This window comes from Chiloscyllium punctatum, chromosome 48 (genome assembly GCF_047496795.1).
Source record: "Chiloscyllium punctatum isolate Juve2018m chromosome 48, sChiPun1.3, whole genome shotgun sequence".
Classification (NCBI taxonomy): domain Eukaryota; kingdom Metazoa; phylum Chordata; class Chondrichthyes; order Orectolobiformes; family Hemiscylliidae; genus Chiloscyllium; species Chiloscyllium punctatum.
The window spans coordinates 34084997-34091307 of record NC_092786.1 but is presented as its reverse complement, the minus strand read 5'-3'; the positions used below and the strand labels follow the sequence as shown (position 1 = coordinate 34091307).

The following is a 6311-nucleotide window of genomic DNA, read 5'->3' as shown; positions in this document are numbered from 1 at the left end:
CTTAAACAAACCAGTCATTCAGCCTTTTGAATCATTCCCTGATGAATTAACAATATTTGAAGATGATAACACAGTAAAGAAATGTGAGTATAGTATGTCAGAAGAATATATCTCTAGAAGAAATGAAGACATATTTGGTAAGATGAATGTTTGGAATTTTTTTTGCTCAAAATACACGTGAGTCAATAAAATAAAGTCTTTTTCCTCTTAAATTCATAATAACTTTAATCTTGTATCACTAAGCAAAATAAAGACCTCCCTGTTTACAGTAAAATTCAATTAATTGATGATAATTATATTAAAGTTCAATCTCTTAATTAAAATATACCCTTAATTAAAATATATCTGTTCATTATAATATTATTATTCAAAAACTAGGTTTTACCACATACTATAGATCTTATTGATAGTAAGTGTCAGAAGTCAGTTACGATCAGATGATCCTTTCAAACATTGTTATGACTTGGAGGTGCTGGTGTTGGACTGGGGTGGACAAAATTAAAAATCACACAACATCAGGTTATAGTCAACAGGTTTATTTGGAAGCATTAGCTTTTGGAGAGCTGCTCCTTCATCAGGTGGTTGTGGAGGTTAAGATCATGCTCACAGAATTTATAGCCAATGGGGAGTCCAGTGTCATGGAGATGTGATATAGTAAACAATCTTCGAATAAAACTTTCAACTTTTATAATGGGATCTGTTCTTTGATATGTAAACCCCAGAAATTCTTTTAATTACATTCTCAAATTAGCTCAGCTTTTTAAACAATAGGTGTGAAGTCTGTCTGTGTCCCAATGCTGTGTCAGACTGACAAACCCTTTGGATAGTTCTACAGAGTTTTACATGGATTCATGCAGTTTTTGACTAAAATAAAACTGCATGAGTCCATGTAAAACTGTTGGACTATAACCTGGTGTTATGTGATTTTTAACTTCAAAATTGCTGTTTGCATTCAATGTGCTGCACCATTCAAAATCATAAAACAATTCCATCAGACCAAATCTAATAGAGACGAGTAGTAATGTAATATGAACTGTTCACAGTGTAGCTTTTCTCACGCATTCATTTGACACTTTTGCTCAGTCCTATATCAGCTTAACATGATACTGTTGAGTTGTTTCCTTTGTTATGGCCTGTAGACTATATGATCACAGTACATAAAATGTAGGTCGAATACACCTTACTTTTTGATAAGAAGTTTTTGAATCAGAGTGGCAGTTTCCATTAGAAAATGTATTTGAGAAAATATTGCAGAAGTCAAACACTATTTCCGAGTAATAGCAAGATTGATGTCATCTTTGGGGTGGCAATGTGGCTCAGTGGTTAGCACTGCCTCACAGTGCCACGGACCTGGTTTTGATTCCAACCTCAGGTGACTATGTGCAGTTTGCACATTCTCCCCAAGTCTGTTTGCTCTTCCCATTATCCAAAGATGTGCAGAGTAAGTGGATGAACCATGCTAAATTGCCTGTACTGTCCAGGGATCTGTAGGTTAGGTGGATTAGTTATGGAAAATGCAGGGTCCCACAGATGTGGTGGGATGCTTTTCGGAGGGTCAGTATAGACTTGATGGGCCAAATGGCCTGCTTCCACACTATAGGGATTCAATGACCTGCTTGTGACAGAGCAATTAATTTTTGCTTTACAAATTTTTGGATAGAATTAACGGCCACACCAGTTGAGGAATCAGTCCTGAGACTGTTTATTTGCTAGTGAACACTTATGAAAGTCAGGCAAAGTAGCAAAGCATGTGCAACTTTACAAGTTTTCATGGAAAACATTTACTATATTAAAATTGTGATCTGATTATTATTTGACAGAAAAGTAGGCTCTGTAAAAGAAGTTGAACACTAAGGCTAACTGATTATTAAGCATCAGACACTACCAGGGTGTCAAAATGACAAGATTTACCCTGTGCAGGATAGACTGGTGAGATAGTGTAAAAAGAATTCTGAAACAACACTGGGTGTTGGCACCAACACACAAAGTGATAAATTGCTCTGACAATCCTGTTAGCTGGTTGCTCTGCTTCAGTTCTGATATACCAATTTTAGTTCTTCAAAAGGCTTGTTAATATGCTGCAAAAGAGCCAGGACAATTGTTAAGTGGGCAAAGGTCAAGAGTCTTTAATTCAAAGTGGGGACTTCTATGAAGCAATGGGTTATTAAGTCATGTGGAGCCAGTACTAAGCTGTCTTTTAGGAGATTACATGTAGCTGAAACTTTTGAAAATTGCTGTGTCTTATTCTGTTCTCACTTTGTCAACGAATCTGTGTGTGTGTTTTTTTTATAAAGTCCATCTTCCTTTTCTCCCAAAACGCCCACACACTGCTTGTTGCTGTAGCTGATATGCAGGCTGTCATAACAATGAAGCTGGAATTTGGCGAAGCTGTTAGCTCACAGTCCTCACTCCCAGAGCCTGTTAGGCAAGTTCTGGCTACTTCTGTAAAGAAAGAGGAAATGAAAAGTGATATAGAATGTGAAATGGGAGAAATCTGTGCTTCACCCTCGATCACTTGAATGGTTCTATCGTCACACACAAAAAAACTTATAATTCTTGATTCATCCAGACAGCTAACAGATACACATTTTGAAAGCAGCAACAGACATCTATACCCCCTACTTTTAACCTCTCCAAACTTGAAATCGTCTGGATTCCTTCTAAACTGTAAGTATTCAGTACTAATCTCCTTTTATTTATGACAAAACCTAGCAGCTTTTTTATGGGAACAAAGAAGCCAGTTTAATGCTTAAATTCATATTTTTTTTATTGGAGATACATTCAAATTTTTGCTGAAGGAGCATATTCTTCCTAAAAATGCTTTTAAAAATGTTCCTCACCCTTTCTCATCGATTAAACAGAACATAGGACAGGTTAATTAATGCATACTGCTATGAAGACTTGAATACAATCCCTGAAGGCCTCTCAGGACAAGTGTGACCTACGACCCTGGTTACCTTCAGGGTTGCTGATCGTGACCAGGTGGGGGAGATGCTCCCCTTCAGAAAGATGAAGCTGGTTTTGTTTTGCTGAAGGCCTTTGCTTTCCTTGGGGGCCCCTCCAGCATGTTTGCCAACAAACACGAAAAAAAAATACAGCTTATGTGCCACATCTCAGGTTATCAGGATCCGCAGCTGTTTGAGTCAGAGACCTCGCTGAACAGCTAATCTTATCTCCAGCACCGTGCTACATACCTGCACATTGCTTGGAGCCACTGTGTGTTGACTTCACTATAATGCCAAGGCTATATGTGGCAGATAATGTGCACCCAGTACAAACAGAAACATGTTTCTGAAAGTAGACACTGGCAGCTATATGTCGAACTCCTGGTGAAAGGAGGGTGACAAGCCACGAAGCAATTCCAAAGATTTCATTCAGATCTTGTGCCTTGCTTAAAGGCAAAAAAAAAAATTAGATTATCCGGCTTTTCTGTGATGCCTTCATGAATTTGCCTGTGCGTCAGTACAAAAATGCTTTGACAGTAAATTTTACTAACTGCATAAGACTTGTTAAAACCTGCAGTATCCTCTTTCTGGCAGGCAACTTGTCAATTTCAGGCAATTTCATCGACCAAGTAACCAGTAACCTCTGCAACACTTAACATTCTGTCACCTGAGTATTTGGTATGGGTCCAATTCAATGTAAAGTTGATGGTGTGAACTCTCAATGCTGGCAATTACAGGTTTGAAATGTCCCTCAAACCAGAAGCTTCATGTCGGCATGGCCCTTATAGGTGTCTGTGCACACAATGCCAGGTGTCTTAAGGGCACCATTTTCTAATCTGTATTGCAGGCAACCAGGGAAATAGTGATAGTAGTGTGACTGCAATTTCCCTCCCAATCCCTTGAGCTCAGTGCTAGCATTTTGATGTGGAATTCCACCCATTATCTTTGGTTAGGAGTAGATGAAAAATCACAGAATCACACAGTGATAGAAGGAAGGCATTCAGCCTATGATACTTCTGCGGGCCCCTTGAAATAGCTATGCAATTAGTCTCACTTCTTTACACTTCCCTATTGGCTTTTCAATGATCTCTGCTTCAAATATTTATTCAATTTCCTTTTGCAAATCAATTTTTCAATGTGCTTCAATCACCTGTCAGCTTGTACCTTTCAGCTTATAACAATTCGGGGCACAAAATTAATCCACCTCATCTTCACACTGCTTTTTCAATTCCACCTCATCCTTCTTTGATTCTATGCCTGGTAAGGTGTGTTTCCTACCCAGTGAAGTTGAGTCATCCCATATTGGATGAATATTTGTGTTTTAACTTCCATATAAGGCACTATATCATCGTTTAGTGCCTTTTCCATGACATATAAAATATCTGATCACCAACCCATTGTGCAACAACTGTGTCAGTACATTTTATCTCTGTATCAGTTAGATTAGGCTGACCATTGACCGATTAGATCAAACAATGAGTGTTTTGGTGGTGTTGGTTTTGGGAGACAGTGCTTGGCCAGGACATTAGGAGAACTCCCTGTTCTTTGCATTATGCCATGTGATCATTTACCTCCAACATTCAAGGACGTAGGGTCTCTTTTCAATGAGTTAACCCACTCTACAGCAGCAAATGATAAACTTGCTCTCATTCAAATTTGGTGCAAAATGCTGTGGATGCTGAAGATCTAACATAAACACTGAAAGTGCTAGAAATATGGGAAAAGAGAAATCGTGTTAACATTTTGAGTCAATTATGACTCTTCTTTGGAGTACTAAAAAAAAGGCATGATTTGGAGATGCCGGTGTTGGAGTGGGGTGTACAAAGTTAAAAATCACACAACACCAGGTTATAGTCCAACAGGTTTAATTGGAAGTACACTAGCTTTCGGAGCGACGCTCCTTCATCAGGTGATTGTGGAGGGCTCGATCGTAACACAGAATTTATAGCAAAAATTTGCAGTGTGATGTAACTGAAATTATACATTGAAAAATTGATTGTCTGATAAGCCTTTCATCTGTTAGAATACAGTGATAGTTTCACTTCTTTCATGTGTAAATCACAAATCCCTTTTTTTAAAAGTTGCATTCTCGGGTTAGCTGTTAACAATGGTGATAGCTAGACAATATGTTGAAGGTGTTAGCCCCCTGTGTTCTCTGTCTATGACCTGATGTTTAGATTGATTCTACTGTAAAAAGTGAGATAACAGAGTTTTACATAAATTCATGCAGTTTTTGAGCTCAGAGTTCTACATGAATGCATACAGTTTTTGAGCAAAGTGCAATGTAACTCTGCAAGTACAAATTCACCACATAAAATATATGTGTGCATGTGGGTCTTTGTCTGTCTGGGTGTGTGTGTCTGTCTGGGGTGGGGGTTGTGAGTGTGAGAATGTGTGTGTGTGTGTAGTGAGTGCAGAGTGTCTTAAGTCTGTGAGGGGGTGCATGTGTGGGAGTGTGTGTGTTTATAAGGGTGTGTGTGGGTGTCTGTGTGTACCTGTGACCGTGTGTATGTGAGAGTGTGTGTGTGTGTAGGAATATATGTGTGTGCGTGTAGTGCAATAGTGATCACCTGTAATGTGACATGAACCCAAGGTCCCGGTTGAGGCCCTTCCTATAGCTAAGTTTGCTATCCATAGGGAGGGCCTCAACCGGGACCTGGGTTCATGTCACATTACAGGTGATCACCATTGCACTACACACACACACACAGATATTCCTACACACACACACTCCCACATACATACGGACACAGGTACACACAGACACCCACACATAGCCTTATAGACACACACACTCCCACACATGCACCCCCTCACAAACTTAAGTCACTCTGCACTCACTACACACACACACACACAAACACACACACACACACACACTTTCTCACACTCACAACCCCCACCCCAGACAGACACACACACACACACAGAAAGACAAAGACCCACATGCACACATATATTTTATGTGGTGAATTTGTACTTGCAGAGTTACATTGCACTTTGCTCAAAAACTGCATACATTCATGTAGAACTCTGTGCTCAAAAACTGCATGAATTTATGTAAAACTCCATTATCTCACTTTTTAGATTAGAATCAATCTAAACATCGTGGCATAGACAGAGAACACAGGGGGCCAACATCTTCAACATATTGTCTAGCTATCACCATTGTTAACAGCTAACCCGAGAATGCAACATAAAAAAGGGGTTTTGTGATTTACACATGAAAGAAGTGAAACTATCACTGTATTCTAACAGATGAAAGGCTTATCAGACAATCAATTTTTCAATGTATAATTTCAGTTACATCACACTGCAAATTTTTGCTATAAATTCTGTGTTACGATCGAGCCCTCCACAATCACC

General features: G+C 39.1%; 1 long non-coding RNA gene across 4 annotated transcripts in view; it reads left to right on the top strand.

Moving 5' to 3' along the window:
* The first annotated feature begins 2407 nt into the window (after positions 1 to 2407).
* Positions 2408 to 6311, top strand: part of LOC140468876 (uncharacterized) — a 415386-nt gene continuing 411482 nt past the window's right edge. For all 4 annotated transcript variants that reach the window (XR_011955865.1, XR_011955866.1, XR_011955862.1 and 1 more), the window contains exon 1: positions 2408 to 2667. This is a non-coding gene — a long non-coding RNA (uncharacterized lncRNA). The remainder of the gene's footprint in view (positions 2668 to 6311) is intronic.